The 24,777-nt window shown below is 37.3% G+C and overlaps 1 pseudogene; it reads right to left on the reverse strand.

The window, feature by feature from the left end:
• Nucleotides 1-4,403: 4,403 nt before the first annotated feature.
• Nucleotides 4,404-21,251, reverse strand: LOC120270391 (annotated as a pseudogene).
• Nucleotides 21,252-24,777: the final 3,526 nt, after the last annotated feature.

Genomic DNA, 24,777 nt, shown 5'->3' on the forward strand with positions numbered 1-24,777 from the left:
CTTGCTTTTCAGACAAGGGCAAGGTTACCATTTCACAGCCCCATAATTGACGCCATTAACAGTAGGGACTAAAGAGGAATGCAAACATTAAAAGAGGGATTTTTGTGAAAATGAAAAGGTCAGAGGGACTTAACATGAAGATTGAAACTTTTCAGGGACTAAAAAATAATTTTCCCTTATTTTTATTATTTTAAATCATTCTATTTAAAAATCAAAACTATATTACCATTAATTATATATAACCCAATTCAATTAATAATAAAAGGATAAAATGACTCCATGTGATGCAGAGTGTTGTTATTTTTTTTTATTAATCAGAAAATTCTTGCATAGGCATATAACAGACTAACACAACAATAATAGCGAAAGGCATTGTCTAATGGTATTAGCTCCATTGTAAAATGTATTTTACAAAAAAAATTTATTATTTAAAGTTTAAAATACAGTTGATGTAATGATTTTAAAAATAATCCATGGTTATAGAAGCAAATTTACAATCCAATCTTTATGTTAATCGGATAAGTGCACATGAATCAAATGATTAATTTTTGGTAATCTTGATTTATTCATTTTATTATAAAATAAATAAAATAACAATTGAATTTATGGTGAAACTTTTCCGCATCAAGGAGATGCACCATGGATTTTTTTTTATATATATTTTTTAATTTTGCTTTATATAATAATATTAGAATAATACCTGCTTATAATGATTGGAATTAAGGGAGTGTTTGGTTCACAAGATTGGAGTGGGAGTGGGAGGGGAGTGAATCCAAACCTTTGTTTGGATGGTCATGAGTGGGAGTGAGAGAGGAGTGGATGAGGAGTGAGTGGGGAGTGAGCAATCCCCCCAATCCCCCCAAAAAATGGGGGGATTGCTCACTCCCCACTCACTCCTTGAGGGAAAATGACCAATTTGCCCTTTTATTTAATAATTAAAATAATAATTTAATTTAAATAATAATTAATTAATTAATTTTAACAATAATTATTAAATAAATAATAATAATTTAATTAAATATAATAATTAAGTTGATAATTTAATAATAATTAATAATTAAAATGAAATTATAATAACTAATAATTATAGTTAAATATTTATTTATAATAATTAATTAATAATATTTCTTCATTAATTAATTATTTATTATAGTTAATTAATTATTAATTAATTATTTTAAAAAATATAATTGATTATCAATTTGATATAATTATTTATTATAGTTAATTAATTACTAATGATATTAACAAAAAATTTGAAATATTTATTTATAACAATTAATTTATTTTTTTTCAATTTACATAATATTTCATTTGAATAAAGGGCATAAATGTCATCTTATCATATTTACCTTCTTTACTTTTCTCATTCCCAATAAATTACACTTTCCAATCCTTATCAACCAAACACATTCTTCATTCTCACTCCTCCTCCACTCCCCCTCATCTCACTCCTATTCCACTCCTCCCCCAATCCACTCCTGACAACTAAACACTCCCTAAGAGGTCGTTTGGAGAGCTCTGAAGTAAATGAGTAAGTTTTGAATTCCTGAGAATCAAAGCATGATAAACAAGTTATAGTTAGAGAGACAAAAACACAATTGCTGATCATTAATTTTATGAATGTGTTATGTAAATAGATGGAATCAAAATACCTGTATCATGGTATGTGCGGATTCCTTGATGCAAGAGTAGACATAACATCACCTAATTAATTAATGCCGAGAGGGACTTATTAAAGCTACTTCCTCCTGACCTGAAGGGATGAGAAAAAGGCCAAGATCACCTCAGATATTGGAAAGCTTCACTTGTCCTCCAACTCAGACCCCTTGGCGTATTTCTTTGGCAACGTGACTGCCAAAGCTAGGAGATGAGTGTTTGTGTATATATATATATATATATATATATATATATATATATATATATTTTGTTGTTATTTTATACGGATTGAGCATATATGTTTTTCCTCATGTAGCATGCATGAGAAAGGCATTGGAAGTAAGAGGAAACAAAACATAGTGGTGGAGCTGGAGCATGGAGGTTTTGTGGGAGCCACAGGGACAAAACACACAGCCTGAGATTTCTCACATGGCCATAAGTGCAGTGCACCTTTGCAAATGAAGTTCCATGTTGGTCAGCAAGAGTTCCTGACTGTTACAAGGAGAAGGTAATTAGAGTATGAAGATGGTTAACAAAGAGAACATGCAGAAGCTATTTGGTAAATATATATAGTCAGTTGACACTTGACATAGTGCTACTACGCACTGACTTTGCAACCCAAAATTGCTGAAACAAAAGTAAAGTCTGTTGGTGAAGAATTAGCTGCGGTGTTGCCACCTTGCCTTCAAAAATTGCTGCAGTTCTTAACTAGTTTGCAGATATATATATTTGATCATAAAATTTTGTTGAAAGAAGGGGCTCAGCCTGTCAGCTTATGCTTATGGTGCATTGCAAAAATACATAATGGTGAAGTTAACCCAAATCAAATCGGAAATTTGTCATATTATATGGAATTAATTAATGGTAATTTCATAGTTTAGAGCCACTTCAATTAATAAAAAGACTACAAAGGCTAAACTTACTCACAAAACACTTTAAATTAGGCATCCAAATATGTATAACTTCTGTATAAGCACTTCTTAAATATATATATATATATATATATTTTAAAAAAAAAAGCTTCCAAAAATAATAAGTTAGGCACTCGATCTCTTTCAGAAGAAAATCAAAACAAGCCCACTCACTGTTCTTCTTAGCTTCTTATAACTTTCAACTCTAGATTTGATAATTGATTCGGAACTGCCTCAGAACAAGTTAGAAGCATATATCCTTTCTTAATATGCACTTAAACATATAGGCAAGCTTTCTACAAGAAAATGAAATAAGGTTCTACCATGAACCAAAAAAGGGTTAGCCAAATATTGAGCTTCACTCTTTACATAATGCAACAATCCATAAATGGCACCAAGCAAAAATCTTTGACAAGGGCAATAAAGAGCCCCGTATTATGACTTAAGAAGGCAAGTGAAAACTAACACAAATTTGCCACAAGGATGACATTTCCCATGAACATAAGATATTAAAAAAAAAAAACATTTGGATAAAAGGGTATTATAAATGAAACAAACTGACTATGACAATATCAAGTATACAAATAATACATAAGCAACAATGCAACTGTACATTCATACCTTGAATTGAGATAATTATCACAAAAAAACAAAAAAATTATTCAATTAACCAAACTAACATGAAATGAAATAGTCTGAAGTTAATAAGAAAGTGACTACAATATTGTCGACCTTCCAATTTAAGACATGGAAAAACAACCACCAGAAAAATAGCCAAATGAAGTACTGTACTCCATCGGTTCCGGATAAATATCAAATAAATTTAGATGTAAAACTTAGTTCAAGAGCACATCAATACAACCTGCAGATCATTAACAAAAAAATTTCATGCCACCAAAAATCTTATTATCTTCCGAAATTGGTAACTTGAGAAGACCCACACTATTCATGATATCAAATTAATGACCAAAAAATATCAAACAGCAAGACAGGGAACATAACAATCATAATTCTTGGCAATAAAAAACAAAATGCACAACAAATGGCATCAAGAGATACACCATATCACCTGTACGCAGAACACAAAAGACAAATCACTATTCTTGACTTGCTCCAGCAGAAACGGCATTGCTTATGAGAGCATATTCAAGATAGGCAACATAAAATTGAAGCAAAACCATATATTAAAGCAGAGTTAAAAACAATCTGAGGTGGAATACAGTATCTAGGATAAGATCAAGTAAAACAAAGAAGCATTTTCCTTGGTTTTACTGATGCAATTGGGCATTAAAAAAAGAAAGAAAGAAGACTTGAAAAGAAATTAATTCAACGCTTATTTATTCTGGCAGGGAAGAATTTCACTCAACTCGGTGAAGGATTTATATGCCTTTGATAACCAATGATATGTTAGAAACTGCAAAAGGAGACAAATCTATAGCTTTTTTATGCAAGTTTTATGGGAATTCAATAATCCTGGAGAGAGAATTCATTTAAAAGATAAAAGAGAAGGCCAAAAAGTAAAATATTTTGTGATACTGAGTTTAATGACCTATACATTCAATAGTTTCTGAACAAATGTGAGTTCTCATTGAATCAGAGAAAAATGGCTCCCACTGCATATCACGCCATTTCCGAGCTTGCATATTGGACACACGGGATGTAGTTCTAGCCACGTGTCGATGCACTATTAAATGTAGAAAATGCACTAGTAACCCATGAATTAAATAAAAAATCTAGACAATTAATTGAAGATTAAAAGAGCTATCATTACCGGCTTGTGGATTTTGTGTCCGCAGGGGAGGTGGCAGATAACATTCCCAAGCCAATATTCCTCTAGGCAGATAGCACATCTGTCCTCATTACATCCGTCTACAAAAGCAACAAACTTATCAATCATGAGTTATTTGAAACAGATAATAATAGGTGTAATTTAAAACAAAATCATGCAAACCTGACCAACTATCGAAGTTGGCAAGCTAGGTAGTTGATCCCTAAAACAAAGTCAGTATTGACATTTTGAGAGAACAATTCATTAAAAGGGAAAACTAGAACATCAGACAATGTAGAATTATTGCCAAACAACTAGCTGATATTCAAGCTTACCTATCATAGTTACGTTGTGAAAAATCAACTAGTGGTGGCAGGCCTCCAGACACGACCCCCCTCACCTAGAAATAACAAAAAATGCCACTTTTCAGTATCTTTAAAAACAAATGAAGCAAAGGGAAGAAAAATGAAACGATGGATTTAAAATGAGCCAGTAATTAAAGAATGATACAAACATCACCAAAACAAAAAAGATACAGTTTTCCACTTCAAATTGATCAAAAAGAGATTAATTAATTTTTTTTTAAAAAAAAGTTGCCTACATACCATTTGCAAAAATGGCCATTCGGTGGGAGAATATGGAGCTCATGGGACTGTACCCTGGACCCAAAAATGCAAATGATTCCAATTAGAACTTTTATAAAGAAAAGGGCTTTAGACATACCTCGAATCCTTGATCACAAAATACATAAATAAATTGAGATTCCAATAAAATAGCTTGAAAATAAGAACATTTCTGTGCTAAAATTTAAGGAAGGAAACAAATTCCATTATCTAAATCAACACAATTCAAAACAGAATTTAAAAAACAACCCTAATCTTGATCAAATCAACATTTCATCTACACTTAAAGGAGTGCTAATTTAGTGTAAAAGCTTATTGTTCACCTCCTCGCCAAATGTATAAAAACATATATTAACAAGTCTATGATGCCCTAAAATTTTTAAACTTAGTTCTTTGACCAAGAAAATTAAGCCTCTCTGTTTTTCCTCTTTCCTCTATTGTTAACACTCACACCAACAGAATTGGAGGTATCAAGCAATTTCTCTATACTCATATGGAAAACATCATACCTGATAATGCCCAATTAGCTACCTCCAACATTCTTCAGAGTTTGGAATGTGTAAGAAAGTATCTAACAAAAGAATCTAAGTGATACTCTCCCTGGATTCCAATTCCATATAAGATTTTTGTCTTATTCAACATAAATCTTTAATGTAGGATAAAAAGAATCTAAGCACATTGAATAAACGAATTGTCAGGAAAATAAAAAGTTAACGTTGGAGGGAAAAACATATACACGCTATAAATGACAAACTTATATCCAAAGATTATTATGACAGTACGAAAAATGCATAAATGACTAACCATTTCTCAATGACGGGATGATAATGTCACGGAATCCATCTGTCTTTGGAATATAGGGTAAGCAGTTTCAATAATATTTCTGAGAGAAAGATCAAGCATGTGTACAGACCAAAGCAATTTTTTTTGGCACAAGAAGTTTCAAACAAAAGACATTTCAAACAATTCTTAACCGTGGTAAACTATGAAGATTCCCCACATATTTGTCACAGTTCGAATCAATCATAACATCTAAGAGATCTATTTGTAAATACCATGAGAGTATTATGAACGGGAAAATTAAAAAAAGAAAAAAAAAGACTATAAACCTTTAAGATCAATACTCTCATGATCCAAAGAAAAATGTCAACATAATACTCACCCCCAGGAAAGCATCCATAGCCAATCTGGCTTCATTCCTCATAGCATAACAATGATGAATAAGCTCATTGTCAGCATTCAATGAACCATCTAGTTCTGTGGATATGCCAGAACCAACAACAGTCTTATTGAGATTAAGCCAATCTGCATGCTTTTCTTTAAATTCGAAGCTGCATAAAAAAGTTAACAAAGGATAATGACTTAAAAAATGATCAATTTTATTTTTTTATAAATTTAAAAAATAAATTAAAAATAGGGATGGAGTAAATCCCCATCCAGGTGTTTAGTTTTGGTTTATAGGGAGGATTGTCATTGTCAAGAACCATGATACCATTATTAACTTGAGCAACATGAATACAGTTATCATAACAGGAAACAGATCAACTAGCATTACAAACTAGAGCGAGGTCAACCGAGGCCATATGCATTACCCGTAAGATCTACAGCAGACCATAGCAAGAATTACAACTAACCTGTGGAGCAATCTCATGCCATTGGCAACAAGGAAGCCTTTGAATCATCATTGTTGTTTATGTTTAGAAATTTAAGGCTGGGAATTGCCTTGGCCAAATGACGGCCAAATTTGAGATAACGTATAGGTAACCCTGAAGCCAACAGTTCTTCAAGTCAGTGAGAGAAATCATGCGAGCATCCCAATGTAATCAAACATTAAAAACAATTCTCATAATCAAGATACGATCGTGCACATACCCCTAAACAGTGTACGTAATGATGAGATCATCTCCTCCCACAACCAGTCAGGAAGGTAGTCTGATCTTTTACCGAAACCTTTAGCTACAAAAAGTTCGTCTAGTTTGGGAGATCTCAGCTCGTGCAACCGGTGAAGTTTGCAATATTTCTCTACCCACACGATACAAGACATGTGGATTATTCGCAAACCAACCTACACCATAAATTTGGAACAAACTTGTCAACAAAAAAAAAAACACTTCCTATTTATAATAGTTGTCTTGCACACCACACCTAGCTTTATAGCATATTAAGTCTTGTGATTCATGAAGTTGCATAATAAGAAAATGTTGTTGTTCCAAGGAGTGAGAAAAGATGATGAACGTGACGAGGATAACAACAATTCTGTAGTATTGATGGAATTACAAAGCAGTGAAATGGTCTTTGGTCAAAGTTCCCTATGGGAATGTCTAGAATCTAGATAATGTTTAGAGAATAACTGGCTAAATCTTTTAATTAACAACATTCTTACAACATGCAAAACCTGAGCTAGGTCTGTTTCAACCATATATTTTTTTTTTTATTAAGAGTGGATAAACCACTGATTTATTAAAAGTGGAAAAATAGTACAAGGAAGATAAGACCCTCACCAGAAGTGAGGGGGTACAAGTGCAAGAAAGAAAAGGGAAAAGAAAAAGAGAAGAAAAGGATCTAATCGAGTGAAGGCACCTGCCTAGCGCCCTCAGCCCCGACTAGAAGAACAGTGGGTCGACTAATCCCCGGGAGACGTCATGATCCAACTACCCCTGCAGAGTTGGAGGCCCTTGCTGTCAAGAAATCAAGAGAGCGCTTGATTTTTTTGAGAAGCTTCAAGAAGAGGTTGTTGATGTCTATCTCGTCGTTTGGGGAACCAAGATAGAAGCATATTAGCAGTTTTAAAAATGATATTTAAATGCGGCAACGCAAGTAATTGAAAGATACGAGAATTCCTTTCAAGCCAAATGTTCCACAATATTGCACGGGAGATAAGGTCCCAGAGAGGTTGAGATTGAGGAGCGAGGGACGAGATCCAGGAAGTCCATAAATAGGGAATGGATTGTGGAAGAGAAGGCGAGCCTAAGGAGTGAGTGAAGAACGCCCAAATACGTTTAGAAAATTCACAGTCAATGAAGAGGTGATGAAGCGTCTCTGAAGAATTGTGATAGAGGACACAGGTATCAGTGGAGTATTGAAAATTGTAGCCCTTCTTGAAGATGTTGGATAAAGTGAGGATTTTGTCCTCGCCAGCCAGCCAGGAGAAGAGAGTGATTTTGCTGGGCAATGGATCTTCCAGAAGAGTGGGTATAAAGGGCTGCGGGTTCCTCCATCTATGAGGAATTTATAAAAGGATTTAACAGTGAAAGTGCCACAATTTTCCAGGTTCCAAGTGTAGATATCACTTTGCTCAAGAGAACAGTCAGGAATAATATCTATGATAGGAGATAACATGTCAGCGTGATCAAAGGCGGAAAAATTTTGCTCATTGTTGGTAAGGAGCTGGGAAAATTGCCGAATGGTAATCCAAGGATCAGTGCAGTCATTGAAGAGGTCAGGCCAGCGATCTTTAAGTAGGATTCCATCATGCCAGCGGTCAAACCATAGAGAGGTGTTGGAGCCACTTTTAATCAATTTCGAGATACAAAAACGGAAGGAGTGGAGGATAGGAGTCACACCTGCCCAGAAAAAAGATTTGTTCCTAGGGGGAATGTGAAATAAGATTTCGTTTGTATCTTTGAGAGTGTAGTTAGCATGAATGGTTTTGGCCCAACCACCGCTTGGATTGCCCGGATAATTTCCACCACCACTTACTTAGTAAAGCAATGTTGAAGGTTTGGAGGTTAAGTATACCCCAACCACCCATGTCTTTAGGGTCTCAGTGATCCTGCTCCGTGCAATTAGTCTCGATTCCCCTTAGGGCCCTGCACTGTGGGCCTCTCCAAAGGAAGTCTCTCCGGATTTTTATCAATTTCCTTGATCACCCAAGCGTGAAGCTTGAAAACCGACATCCAGTAAACAGGCATGGAGGAGAGGATAGAGTTGACAAGGGTCAAGCGACCGCCAAGAGATAAATAACTAGCTTTCCAAGTAGTAAGCCTGGAACGAACCATACCAATGAGTTTCTCCCAGTCAAGTCTTCTGGGACGACGACCAGAGAGAGGGACTCCTAAGTAAGTGATAGGGAGACTGCTACGAGAGTAGTTAAGGATTCTAGCAGAGGAGTGATGAGGTTGGAAGCCATAGTTGGAAGAATATAGGCGCTCTTGGAAAAAAATTTATAGATAAGCCGAAGACCCCTCATAGAGATACAAAATTAGTTTGATTATTTGAAGGTCTTCATGTCCTCCAGTGGAAAAGATTAGGAGGTCGTCTGCGTATTGGAAGTGACAGATGCTATCGGAAGAATTAAGGGGAACGCCGTTTAAAACTTTAGAGTTTAGAGCGTGAAAGAACATAGCGCTTAAGACATCAGTGGCAAGGGCGAAGAGCAGGGGAGAAAGAGGATCACCTTGTCTCAGACCCCTTTTGCAACGAATGTAACATTGGGAAGTTCCATTGATAAGGAACTGCACCTTAGCGGAACAGAGGATGGAGTTGACCCAGGAGAGCCATTTAGGGCCAAAGCCTCTTGCGGCAAGGATTTCAAGCAGAAAGTTCCAATCAAGGGAGTCAAAGGCTTTTGCAAAGTCCACTTTGAAAATGTGACCCAGACGTTTTCTTTTTTGAAGGTTAAAAATGACTTTTTGAGCGCCAACAATGTTCTCAGCGATACACCTGCCCTTGATGAATCCAGATTGTGAGTCATCAATTAGCAAACTGATTACCGAACTTAAACGGTTGGCAAGGATTTTGGAGATGATTTTACATATGGAGTTGATAAGACTGATGGGACGAAAGTCCGATACAGTGCAGGGCGAGTTGTTTTTAGCGATGAGGGCAATGTGAATCCAGTTAATACGCTCGAGGTTAATGGTTCCCTCATAAAAGTCCTCGTAAAGTTTGACAATTGAGGGTTGAAGGATGGTCCAATGTTTTTGAAAGAAAAATATAGGGAAGTCGTCCGGACCAGGGGATTTGTCGGGATGAAGACCAAAGACGGCAAGTTTGATCTCGTCAGAAGAGAAAGGTAATTCAAGATGGGAAAGATCAATTCTTTCCTTGTAGCCGAAGAGGTAGTGCCAGTCAAGGAGAAATCTGTTTGACAAAGCAGTACCGAAAACCGAGCGGTAGTGATTAGAGAAAAATCTTCCAATTTGTTCGTTACCAGAGATCCAACGGCTATCCTGAAGAATACGAGGGATAAGATTTTTATTTCTCCTGCCATTAGCAACCTAGTGGAAGAATTTGGTATTGGAGTCTCCTTCCTTAAGCCAGGTAATTCTGGATCGTTGTTTCCAGTAAATCTCTTCCTGATTTAATATGTTATATAATTCAGAACGAATTTGAGAAAGACGGTTAGACTCTTCCTCAGAAAGAGGTCTAGATTCACCAATGATATCAATGGAGTGAAGTTCAGCCAGAAGATTGCATTTAAGGATCTTAGGAGCTTGAAAAGTGTTTCCGGACCAAATACAGAGTTTGGATTTAAGTAGAGTCAATTTTTTGGATATGACAAACACTCCGCAGCCAACCGGGTTTAGTTCTAGCCACCAATCATGAATGAGGCTGGTGAGGTGGTGATTGGTGTACCAGAACTTCTCGAATTTGAACAGCCGGGGACGCTTAAAGTGGTTTCCAAATTCGAGACAGATAGGAGAGTGATCTGAGCCGAATCTAGGAAGGTCAAATTGATTAGTTCTGGGAAATAAGGAAGTCCAATCATGCGAGTAGAGAAATCTGTCAAGTCGGACCCAGATAGGGTTAGCTTGTCCATTGGTCCAAGTGAATTTTCTCCCATTTATAGGGGGATCGATTAGGTCAAGATCTCAAAGAAGGTTCTGGGAAGAGGTGATATCTCTAGGATTAGAAATACCAAGGTTTTTATCTTCAAAGGAAAAGATAGTATTAAAATCGCCACAGATAATCCAGGGTGAAGTAATGAGGTTTCTTAATGTTCGGAGTTCATTCCAGAAGTTGGGTCTTAAGGATCTAGAATTAGGTCCGTAGACGCTAGAACAGATCCAGGAGGAGTTATCGGAGCGATTAGTGAAGTTGATGGAGATGGAAAAGGATCCTTTATGAAAGAGATTACCGACAAGAAGCGAGCTATTCCAGGCGATAATAATTCCACCAGCGGAGCCTTGGGCTGGTAAGAAATCAAAAGAATCAATGCTGGAGCCCCCGATTGTTCTCCAAAGAGAGCAATGGATGTTTTGGAGTTTGGATTCTTGGAAGCAGATGATGTCTGCTTTGGAGTTAGAGATAACATCTTTCACTAAATGGCGTTTAGAAGGTCTGCCAAGACCTCTGACATTCCAGCATAAAATTATCATGAAAACAGGGAATGTCTAATTAGGTCTCGGAGGAGACCCAAGGGCTGTAAGGCATTTGGAGTTCCTATCAGCTTCGATAGACCTGATTTTGTCTATGCATTTTTTTTTGTGATTAGGGGAACCAAGAAAATTAATGCCACAGGAATTACTGTAATTAATAATTTGAGCATCTGACTAGGATGAAAAAACAGAATTAATAATTGAGGGCGTACCTTCTCGTGGATCTTCAGGGGTTTTCTTCTTAGAAGATCGAGAGGGATGGGGAACGAACCCAACGTCTTCATTCCATCGTCCTGATGGTTTCTTGGGTCTCTCGCTTCTTCTAAGCTGTTTGGGACTGGTATGGAGATGTTTTGAGAAATATTTTGGGGACTCAGGAATTACTGGTGCAGTGTCAATATGTGGGGAGATATGATCCTCCTGATCGATGCAGTTGTCTTCAGGGAGGAATTCAGGATCAGCCATGTCCTGGTCAAGAAAGTTCTCATCTTCCCCCCAGTCGAGAAGTTCTTCATCAGAAGGGTTATCTTCTGGGGAAATATGTGGAATGGGATCAAGATCATAGAATTTCTTAGAGTTGATGCTTGGCACCAGGGTCCATCCTCCATAAAAGAAAATCCATTTATAACCCTCAACCATATTGCATAAGCATATTGACAACTATGTTATCAAATAAATCAGAAACTGTAATGGTTGTTTCAGTAAATACCTATTGTGTCGAAAGTTGGGGCAACTGGTATGATACCAGCATTACAGACAGAACCGTGTGATGGGCGGAATGCCAAAAATGCCATAAAAGGCAGCAAGAATCCTAACGCCACCATTACTATCAACACCTGGCGAAGAGAAAACATGTTTTAGACCTTCCATAAAGTATATCAATATATCATACTTGGATTCAGTACCAATAATTCTTGAGACAAACGCACAAAAAGCAACAAACTAAAGAAAATCAAATTTGCAGCAGTAGGCGATTGGAAAAAGTCATACTTGAATGGGAAAAAGAAGCTGGGAAAAATATATAATATATTAATAAGTATGCATTTGAAAGAACGCAAGCTAATTATCAAGAACCACTCCATGTTTGAACAGTTAAAAGTATACATACAAAGACAAGGAAGAGGCTTTAACAACAGTTACCTTTCTAACAGACAAGGAGTTCATAGCATTTATTATAAATAATTAGGGTGTGTTTGTATGATGTATCAATGATTACCTTTGTAGGATAATCATTGATTACACATTCCCACCTATGTGTTTGGATAACACATAGGGGTAATGATTACCTTCCTTTATTATCTCTTGAAGGGTAATCACCATTTTGGGGGGAATGGAGAAGAGAGAGAAGGGAATGGGTGTCAAATATCTATTTTACCCCTCTCTCTATATATTTAAACATTACATTAATTAACATAAATTATTTAATTTAGATATTTAATCCTAATAATTAAAGTAAATTATATTTTTTATCTATAATAATATATTTGAATAAATAAAAATAAGTAATTTAAATAACTATTATAATAATTAAAATAAGCAATAATATTTAAAATATTTATCATGCTTAGTTTTTTAAAATAAAAGGTTTTATTTAATTTAATTGATAATCCTAATATTAAAATAAATAATTATATTTTAAACAATTCAAATAAATATAAACATTAATTTATCATTATATATATATATATATATTACAAGAAGGGCATAAAAGTAATTGTCTCATATATTCTCCACTTACTTTTTACATTCCCAATGCATAACTTTCATAACCAAACACAGTTTTCATTCTTATCCCCTCCCCATTACCCTAATTCCCATTCCTCACTTCATTTCCCCCTCATTCCTATTCCGTCATCCAAACACACCCTTAGAAACTATAGCATAACCTGTTTGGATGTCTCCCCAAAACACATAAAATATCTATGGTACTTCACAACATTTATTAAAAATTAGAAACTATAGCATAACCTGTTTGGATGTTTTGCTAGTTCCAAACAAGCAATAGACCATGGCTAAGAATAAAACAAATAACACACGCACGCACACAAAATACCTATGGTACTTCATAGCATTTATTAGAAACTATAGCATAACCTGTTTGGATGTTTTGCTAGTTCCAAACAAGAAAAACTACTGAAATTAAAATACCTACCACCTAGCTATTTGAAATATTCTAAAGCTAGAGTTAATTACTGGCTATTGGAACTTATCAAGGAAATCAGAAGACAAAAGCTCACCTAATGCAAAGTCAACAGAACTACTGGCAACGGCCACAGCTGACCCACTAGACGATCCACCGGGTATTCGATCAGGTGCAACTGGATTTGTAGGCATAAGGAAATGTTCGTTTCGACCAGTGATACTGAAATGGTCAAGTATTGGATTATAAAATAAAATTACCAAAAAATTAGAACATAAACAAAAATAAACGTGGAACAACTAAAAATGTTGAGACATATCTTACTTAGAAACTTGCAAGCTATATTATTCATAGATGAGCAAATGCACAAGCCTTAAATGACTTAATTATTAAAAATAATAGAGGAAAAGTATAGAGTAAGAACTACTCACCTCCATCCCATTTCATCCATAACCGTCTTTCCTGTTAGAAGAAGAGAGAGAGAGAGAGAATGGAACAAGTGTATATGCTTGAACAAGTTACAAGAGTAACCCTTTGGGTCTACATATAGAGCATGATAAGTATACATATATGTCTATACATATATATACATGTATACATAGAGATACAATACAATAATACATCTAACACCCCCCCTCAAACTCAAGGCGGATCGTGTGCCTTGAGTTTGGATAACATGAATAGATGTTGATCACGTGTTTGCGCCTTGGTAAAGAAATTAGCTACCTAGACCTCTGTAGGAAGATAGTGAAGTGACACGATCTGAGGACGTACATGACATCGTGTGAAGTGTGCATCCACACCAATATGTTTGGTCAGCTCATGCTTGACCGGATCTGTAGCAATCTGAAGGGCTCCAGTACTATCACAGTGAATAGGAGTGGGAGATGCGATCGGTACACCAAAGTCCTGTACAATCGAACGCACCTATAGCACTTCCTGGACGGTAGAAGCCAACACACGAACCTCAGCCTCATCACTAAACTTGGCAACGGTAGGCTATTTCTTGGTCTTTCAAACAATAAGAGAAGATCCAAGAAAGATACAGTAACCAATGACAGAGACCCGATCATCAGGAGAACTAGCCCATGTAGCATCAGAATAGGCCTTTAGCTGAAGAGTGGACTGGCGTGGATAGAACAGACCATGAGATACAGTGCCACGAAGATATCGCAGTACCTGAATAAGATGAGCATAATGAACAGAAGTGGGTGCCGCAACGAACTGACTGAGAATGTGAACGGCATGTGATATGTCAGGACGGGTGACGGCCAAGTAAACCAAACTGCCAACTAGATGTCGATAGCGAGAAGGAATCAGATAAAGGAACCCCATTAGAAGCACGAAGCTGTAAATGTAACTCTATCGGTGTAGCGGCAGTACGGGTATTAGTCAAACCAGAGTGAGCAAGTAGGTCGTGAGTATAACGCTGCTGAGAGAGACGATAACCATTAGGATGAGAAGTGATCTCGATACCAAGGAAGTAGCGAAGCGGACCTAGATCAGTCATCAAGAAAGTCTCACATAACCTCTACTTCACAAAGGTAATGTGAGCAGAATCATCGCCAGTAAGGATCATGTCATCTACATATAAAAGAAGAATGGTCTGACCATGAGAGGAAGAGTGAATAAATCTACTGGATCATGTATGCTTGGAGTGAAACTAGCGACCCTCAACCATCTGATCTTGAATTGCTCAAACCAGGCTTGTGGAGCCTGTTTGAGTCCATAGAGAGCACGGCGAAGATGACAAACAGACTCCTGAGGCACTCGAAGGCCAGGGGGAGGAGTCATGTAAACCTCCTCCTTCAAATTCCCATGAATAAACGCGTTCTTCACATCAAGCTGATGAAGAACCCAACCACGACATACCGCAATGAAAGAACTAAAGTGCTGCATCAGGCGCATGTAGGCTACTGGAGCAAACGTCTCCTCATAGTCGTGGCCATACTCCTGCTGAAAGCCATGAGCAACCAAACGCGCTTTATAGTGCTCGAGAGACCCATCAGAACGAGTCTTCACACGGTAGATCCAGTGACAAGTGATGAGAACGGCATGAGAAGGAAAGGGAACGAGATCCCATGTATGAGTCCGAGTCAAAGCATCAAGCTCCTCTGCCATAGCACTCAACCACTCAGGTAATTGAACTGCTTCCCTATAGGTGCCTGGCTCAAAGACATCTGAAACACTGGTGCTAGCAGAAGCGTAACAGACAGGGGGATGTAAAGTAGAGCGATCACGTAAAGAATAAGTGTGAGAGTGTACCTCAGGAGCTGGATCGATAGTAGGAGAAGTGTCAGAGATGACCAACCGAGATAGAGGCTCTGCGGGGTCCCGACGGTGGTATGTGAAACGAACAGGTGGGTGAGCAAGAGGAAGCGAGGGAGGAGAAGAAGACATTATAGTAGACTCAACAGATAAAGAAATTCAGCAGGAGGGTTGAATGATGGAGGAGAGGAAGACACAGGAGGAGTATGCTCAGCCGAAGGGATAGGAAAAAGGAAGGAAAGAGGAACAGAGGGAGATGGGGACTCAGTGGAAGAAGGAGAAGCATAAAAAGGTGTGGACTCATCAAACGTGACATCACGGGAGATGCGAAAACGATGAGTGACGGGATCATAACAACGATAACCTTTATGCTCAAGACTATACCCTAGAAAGACACATGAAACAGGCTGGGCTATTAGCTTTGTTCTCTCCCGAGGTGGGAGCAAAACAAAGCAGCGACAACCAAAAACGCGAAGATGATCATAGCGGGGAGCTGTCCCATGAAGACGCTTACTTGGACTACAACTATTAAGGTGAGAAGAGGGTTGTAGGTTTATGAGATAAACAGCAGTGCTGACAGCTTCAGCCCAAAAATGAGGAGGAAGAAAAACGCCTAGAAGAAGAGCACATGCAGTCTCTAAGATGTGACGATGCTTACGTTCAGCGACCCCATTCTGAGGATGAGCCCCAGGACAAGATAATTGAGGCAAGGTGCCTTCAGAAGACAAAAAAGCACGAAAGGCGTGAGAGGTGTACTCACCGCCAGAGTCAGACCGAAAGGTCTTAATAGAGGCAGAAAACTGGGTGTGGATCATAGCAGAAAAAGAGCGATAAATAGATAATAACTGACTATGGTGAGACATAAAATAAAGCCAGGTGAATCGAGTGTAGTTATCTATAAAAAGAACATAATAGCGATGACCACCTTTAGAGACAAAGTGAGCTGGACCCCAAACATCAGAGTGAATAAGTTCGAAAGGAGCACTAGTCTGAGACACACTCAAAGAATAAGGACGTTGGAGTTGCTTACCAAGTTTACAGCCAAGACAGACGACATCAGAAGGAGGAGAGACAGCTCCTAAAACACCATGACGAATAAGGGATGACAAACGAGACGGACATAAATGACCAAGACAATGATGCCACTTATGATGAGACTGAATAGCAGTATAACAGTGATGAACGGGTTCATGTGAAGATGGAAGACGAAGGGAATCCAACGCATAAACTCCATGTTGACGATGGCCAATTCCAATCACCGTCCCACTGCGATCCTGCACACGACACGAGGTACGGTCAAAGATAACCTGACAATCATGATCAGTAAGCTGGCTAACAAATATAAGATTCATGGATAAATGAGGAACATGAGAGACTAAAGGAATTGAGAAATCACTAGAAGAGAAATGACTAGTGGAGGAAACAAGAAGAAGTGTGCCATCAGCAGTGCGAACACGAGTGATGTGAGATGGTGAATGGGAATGATGTAGATGAGTGGCATCAGGGGTCATGTGAAGAGAAGCACCAGAGTCAAGAAGCCAGAGAGGACAGAAACTACCTGAAGCAGATGGAGCAACCTGAGTGGAACTCGCATGTCCAATAGAGAAGGTAGAGTCTGCCAGATATAACTGCTGGAACTGCCGGAACATAGCTAAAAACTACTGATCTGCAGGAGACAACGGAGTAGGAGAAACCTGTGTAAAATGAGGTGTTGGAAGAAGAGGTAGAGTCGGTGAAGAAACTGCAGGGCGAACGACATGGGGAAGCATAGAAGAAAATCTGGAGGTGACCCCCCCTGTGGAGGAAGTCCGGAGCGAGTTCTTTGAGCATGAGCAAAAGTAGGTTCATAAGTACCCATTATATATATATATATTTTTTTTTAAAGCACTATTTTCAAAGATAGAAAGAAAATAGTAATAATAATAAAGATAAAAGAAATGGAGATAATCAGACACTTTTTTTTTATATATAGAAATTTATATGATAGGTCCCACCATGTCTCTATGTAAAGATTTGAGATGGATTTTTTTTTTAAATAATAATTTATGGTGGGCCTAGTGGTCTCCTTGATGTCTTCTTGGATTTGGAAAAGTTCTTCATGTTGGCAGGATGTGGCTGGAAAAGGTTTTGAAGTTGGAAACTTGTGATTGGAGAAGTTTTTGAGGTTGGAAGCTTGTGGCTGGCAAAGATGCTTCAAGTTTCATGTGGACATTGTTTGAAAAATGTCAGACTCAAGGCTGAATTTCAGAGTTGCTGTCCGGCGGTTTTGGTTTCGTGGAGATGAGATGGCCGGACTGTGGTGGTAGCGTGGGCGGTCGGGCTTGGTTATGTGGATTCGTGGAGATGATGGTTGGTTTGTGGAGATGGTCAGGTTTGTGTAGATGGTGGTTGGTTTGTGGAGAAGGTTTTGTGGGTTTGTGGAGATGGCCGGATTTGTGAAGATGGTGGTTGGTTTGTGGAGAAGGATTTGTGGGTTGGGGTAGATGAATAAATGAAGACAGAAGGTGATATAGAAATTTTCCTAAGAAAATGACCAGAAAAGGGAAGAAAATTGATGAAGATGATTGGAGAAGAGATTGCCGGAGAAGATGGTAGTTTGTGGATCAGGCTTGAGGAGGAGACCGGAGATGGAGAGGCTATGTACAGCGAGAGAGAGGAGATCAGCAGCAGACGATGATGGCCGGAGGGATCTAGGCATCTGATACCATGTTAGAAGAAGAGAGAGAGAGAGAATGGAACAAGTGTATATGCTTGAACAAGTTACAAGAGTAACCCTTTGGGTCTACATATAGAGCATGATAAGTATACATATATGTCTATACATATATATATATATGTATATATATATATGTATACATAGAGATACAATATAATAATACATCTAACATTTCCAACACAAGACGCACCAGCTTCTACAAGGGATGAAACCACTAAAGATGTCCCTTCTGCGGGGTCATGTGGTGTCGCCCAATAGTGATTGCCAAAGCCGGTGATGTAACCACTGATATCAAATCTGCAGCAAACAACTTATATTAGCATATTGCCTTATGAAAAGTAGGTTGGGCTTTTGATAAAGCAGCTTTAATATAAATAGCAAAGGAGGTATAGTAGAGATGAATGGGGACCAATCTAAGCCACCATTAAATATTAGCTGTACTTTTTATACAAATGTCATCATATAAATATAATTTCGCAGCATCCAATAGCCATATTGCAAGACGTACAAATCAAACATAAGCTTATATAACTTAAGCTAAACAAATAGCAAAAATGGCTTTGTATAATGAGACATACCTCACCAAAGATCGACAAGGTGTAATATATTAATTTTATTCTATTTGAGAGAGTAATTGATCAAAAGACTTATTCGCCATTCATTTGTAGATATCTAATTCATTCAGAAAGGTTACAAATCCCAACATACACATTAAGAGGTAGATTAAAAGAAAACATAATCAAACAAAACACACAGATTACCATGCAATCATACACACTGGCAAACATTTACACCCACTACTTACTGTCTCCTCTGGTACTACATTGACTTAATATTTTTTGGGTGCACTGAAATCAGAATAGTCAAAGATTGCTTCTAGACAGCTTAAGCCACTTGATTTGTTGTCAACTTCTTAATGCAGCTGCTAATCTACACTCATAATTAAAAACCACAAATATTTTTATAATGGCAATTATAGCAAAACATCCTCCCAAAACCCTCGAAAGAAATAGTGAATCAAGAATTTGTTATGTGAAAATGCTTCAAGATCATTGATAAGCCCTTTAAGATCATGACCAACCTACCTTCACTACTATTTATCTTATTCCAACATATTAGCATCTTCAGATTGGCATACAAACAAAATATTCTTGTTGTTTGACTATAGAAACCTCTTTCTTGGTTGTTCTAGCAATGTAACAGTGCAGTGCTAACTATAATAATAAGAAACTCCAAAACAACAAACTATGAAATTAAAAATTATCTAAACAGTCATCCTTTGGATGGTCCAATGGTATGACACAAGAGTGCAATGGGGAAGGTAAGAGTTTGAATCCTTTCTCCGGTAGTACTATTCATACACTATGTTCTTAGGCCTAGTACTGTTAATACTGTTTACAGGCCTGGTCCCTGTGGGAGAAATAGTGATTTCACCCATCTAGAGTTGGTAAAAAGATTTTCCTAGGAGATCTGTAAGTCAGGTGCATCTTTGCACCTGTTTGTCCATTTGATAATCCCTTATGGTTTCACCCCTCCAAAGTTGCAAGGTAATGGGGGCAATTGTCTCCTATTAGTTATTTGGACTACCCTATTAAATACCTCTAATACGATTTGTCCCTAAGAGGTCGAGTAAATTTTTTTAGTGAGTACCTAATTTTAGCTTTATTTCAGTTTGAGCACTAACTTTCAATTTGTATCAAAATGAGCATTAAATTTTAATTTTATTTCTCCGGCAAGATAATTAAGGATTTCTAGTGGATTTTTGGTGATGTGGACACCAGAAAGCATGCGTGGATGCCCTGTGTCCACGTCACCAACTCGACAGCTCAGCCACTAGCAAGCTTTCTGGTGTCCACATCACCAAAAATCCACAAAAAATCCCCAATTACCTAGCTGGAGAAATGAAATTAAATTTTAATGCTCATTTTGATACAAATTGAAAGTTAGTGCTCAAATTGAAATAAGGCTAAACTTAGGTACTCACAAAAAAAATTTACCCTTATGTCCCCATATTTTAATTTTTGGGTAAGGTATTCTACCAAAATAAATCTAAACAAACCAAGTAGATAATTAAGAATTACGTAAACAAAGGTACCAAATAATCAATTATTATCCAAAAATAAAAAATGAGAGAGACGAAGCACATAAAGAATCAGGAATCATTAGGAAAAGCACCAAAAGGATCAACAATCATTCAAGAAAAGCACCAAAAGGATCAACAATCATTCAGGAAAAGCACCAAAAGGGTCAAGAATCATTCAGATCAGAAGCATCCAAATTAGATGAACACCATAGAAAGGTTCTTGCACTTACATATCAGACACAGCGAACGTCAGACCGTTCAATGGAGGAGAAGTTTCTGAGGGCGATGGCAGTGGAGGAGCGTGCAGCTCGAAGCGCGTCAGGAAGGCCCCAAATCAATTCGGAGTTCGAGTGTGACAGTGAATTAATGAATTGATGATGGAGTAAAAATTTGAATACATCACCGTACTTTGCCTGTTTCTCACTTTGGTGATCGACTTTCAATTTGTTTCTTTTCAGTCACAAAAAACTAATTTTTTTTTACCGGGAGGGTACTCGTTCATTTCTGTTCGTTTTAAGATGGCGTGGTCACCGGAGATATTACGTGGCTGTTGACAAGGCTATGACTTATCCGCGTTGGATGTGACACGTCAGCCACATGCTAACTGGACACCCTCTCTGCGCCATGTCAAAAGGCCAACTCAGCCCTTTATCCACGTCAGCCCTAAGCCATTACTTTCCCTTATGTTTCTCTCTCGCCCGACAGTGGCTTCTCGAGAGGCAGGAGGGAGAGAACCACCGCGGCAGTCTGTCTGTCCCTCCATCCGAGAGGTGCAGGGAGACCAAGACTCTGTAGATGTCTGCTTATGGAGTTTCTTTGTTATCATTTGCAAACATGGTATGATTTATGTTCTCAGCAATGAAAATATATTTTCTAAAATGTGTATAGCAGACTATATACAGTGTTTACATTTTCTGTAATTATTTTTCCCCAGTTGTTACAACTAGCAACTAGTGTTTATAACTGATTAACATGTTGATTATTGATTAGAATTATTGACTAACTTATAAATAGTTCAATGTATTAAATATAAAGATTTTTAAACATGTTCATTACTAATTAAAATTAGTGACTGACTGACTAAATAGACAAAAAAAACAACAACAACTAAAGATTTTTAAACTTCAACAAATTCACAAATTTCCACTCAATTTGATGAATTTCCATTAACTTCAACAATTTCTCACATTTTAAGAATTACATATTAAACTGGATTTTCATTGGAGGAATGGATTTCATAAAAGGGAAAAAAAAAACAAACAAACAAACAAATACATCAATGGACTTTGTAAAAACCTAGCCAATTGTCAACCTGCCATTCTACCCTCTCCCAGATCTTCCAGCATGCCATGGAGAAATATGTGCTTGTCTGCTCTCCCCAGTTGGAATGTCGTGCACTCAGAGTCTTGGTCTCCCTGCATCTCTCGGATTGAGGGACAGAGTCTTGGTCTCCCTGCACCTCTCGGATGGAGGGACAGACAGACTGCCGCTGCCGCGGTGGTTCTCTCCCTCCTGCCTCTCGAGAAGCCACTGTCGGGCGAGAGAGAAACATAAGGGAAAGTAATGGCTTAGGGCTGACGTGGATAAAGGGCTGAGTTGGCCTTTTGACATGGCGCAGAGAGGGTGTCCAGTTGGCATGTGGCTGACGTGTCACGTCCAACGCGGATAAGTCATAGCCTTGTCATCAGCCACGTAATATCTCCGGTGACCACGTCATCTTAAAACGAACAGAAATGAACGGGTACCCTCCCAGTAAAAAAAAATTAGTTTTTGGTGACTGAAAAGAAACAAATTGAAAGTCGATCACCAAAGTAAGAAACAAGCAAAGTACGATGATGTATCCAAATTTTTACTCTTGATGCGATTGTTTTCAAATCATCGAGGCGCGCATTTTAGGGTTTAATAACAGGTCGGCAAACCGGTTCGCGGTTCGACCGACCGGTTCAACCATTTTTTATTTTTTATTTTTAAATAAAACTTCATAAAATTATTAAAAAATCCAAAAAAAAAAGAAAAAATGGGAAAAATAGAAATTTAATAAATATAACTATAAAATTAAAATTTTATTACTTGTACTAGTTCACAAGTTACATTTACTATATGAATTTTATTTTTAAAATACAAGTATACAACTATAAGTCTACAAGGCTCAATACTCAAAACAAAACTACATTAAATTGAATAAATTCATTGTTTCAAAATAAGATTAGGAGAACTAGAATTCTAGTCCTTGTATTTCTTGATCAAATTTATATATTTTTATAATTTTTTTGGATATTAATAAAATTAATTTCTTGTATCAAATATTTGTCATTCACATTTGTTTTTAATTGGAGGTTCCCATGCATTAGTCTGGCGTAATTAACCCACAACTTTTTAAAGTCTAAACAAAATTAAAATTTAATTTGTGATTTGTCATTTTTAACCGGCTTAAAGACATGGTAAAAATAAAAGAGCCCATAGTAAAATGAATAATTAAATGTATCTTAATTATTACCAATTTAATGATTTGGTTTAATATTGATCCATGTATGTTTAATTTTTGAGATAAAATTATTATTAATTCTAATGAATAAGGAAAGTGACGAAAGATTAATTCAGCCGGGTAAAAAAAAATCCGGACTCGGTCCAACCAAAATAAACCTCAACTCAGCCGAGTTGCTAGCTACACAGCACGAGACGTTACCAACTTCCTAGTTGGCTCGGCCAGAAGATTTTTTTACCGCCTAAAAATATCCGAGGCGGAGATATTATGACCTACGCCACGTGTAAAGCGGTGCCACGTCGGATGCCTTCGGGACCCGCTCCCCGAAAAAATGCGCCGTTTTCCTCCCTTGGGTTTCTTTTCTCCCTTTGTCTCTCCCCATTGGGCCCTCTTCTTCTCCTTCTCCTCCTCCTCCTCCTCCCCCTTTTCGGTGGATTTTGTGATATAGATTGGTGGCAAGGTAGTGATGGATGAGGATTATAAGCATGATCGACGATTAGAAACTCAGGGGATTGATAGTCTCAAGGTGATCATATCGTTTTTTTGGTTTTTCTTTTTTTCATTGTGTTCTTATGATTATTTAGAATGGATTCTCTAGAATGTGGTTTTATTGTTGTTGATTCTTTGGGTTTTATGTGATGGTTTATCACTGGGGAAAAAGGTATGGTCTTGATGGAAATGGTGGGTTTTTGTGGTGTGATTGAAGCAATTGATTTTTTATTTTTTATTTTTTGAAAAAGAAGCAATTGATTTTTGTCTGGGGATTGGTTTTAGATTTGATTGATGAAGGTTTTGTTTCTCTCTTTACTTTTTTTTTGGTTTGTGTGCTTGATATCTATTTTGGAAACAAGGGTTTGATAGGATAGTGCATATTATGGTCCGAAATGACATTTTTGAAGCAGTTTGTTTGATTAATTGAATGTTTAACAGTTGATTTGAAGTTATGTTTTAGTTTTTGGGGCTTCCTTTTTGTTGTTCTCATGTTGTACATGAGGAATCTTACCTGTTGAACGTGGGTTGCATTATTTCAGGAGCCATTATGTAGGAAATTGTGAAAACAATGCATAATCTAGTGAAAAATGAAAATTAAAGAAGAATAAGAGGTTGTAAATTCACTTCCTTTGTATTGTTGGTTGTTGGGCAAGCTAGGATTTTATGATGGAAAGTTGGAAACCCTTGCATCTTTCTTTTGCCAATTTCTGGTTGTCATTAACGCAAGGAACGATGAGATACAGTTGAGGCTAAGCAGGAAAAAGATCTACTATCAGTTCATTGTAACCTTTCGTATAATTAATCTTCAACTTCACTTTTGGAGATATGACCAGACATTATTTAAATGTTGAGTTATGGATTTCTTTGTGAAGAGAGCAACTTGAGGGCTTGATGAGACTTATTTGGTATGATAGAACACAAAGGGCTGTATCATGTCCCATTTGCATCGAGCTAGGTTTTGAATATAAGTTGGTGGACACCCATTTAAGCGCAGCTTTCCTTGTGAGAGGTTTGAGTTCAAAGTCCATTGGAAGCAAATTTTGATGTGGATAATGATCAGTAACTATTGCTGATAAAAACATCTTGTCCACATTCATCTAGAAACATGCATGGACACACTTAAGTCTGACACACATGTTTAACTTGTTTTTTTTTAATTGGTGATATTTCAGCACCTTCTGCTGCTGAGTGAATCTTAATCTACTTAAATTTTGTTACATCACCAAGTGAAGTTTACTCAGTTATTCATTTAATTAGGAAGTTTGTTATGTTTGCTCATTCAAATCCATGGTCTCCTTAAATGTCTTCTTAT

This window comes from Dioscorea cayenensis, chromosome 10, assembly GCF_009730915.1.
Source record: "Dioscorea cayenensis subsp. rotundata cultivar TDr96_F1 chromosome 10, TDr96_F1_v2_PseudoChromosome.rev07_lg8_w22 25.fasta, whole genome shotgun sequence".
NCBI lineage: Eukaryota > Viridiplantae > Streptophyta > Magnoliopsida > Dioscoreales > Dioscoreaceae > Dioscorea > Dioscorea cayenensis.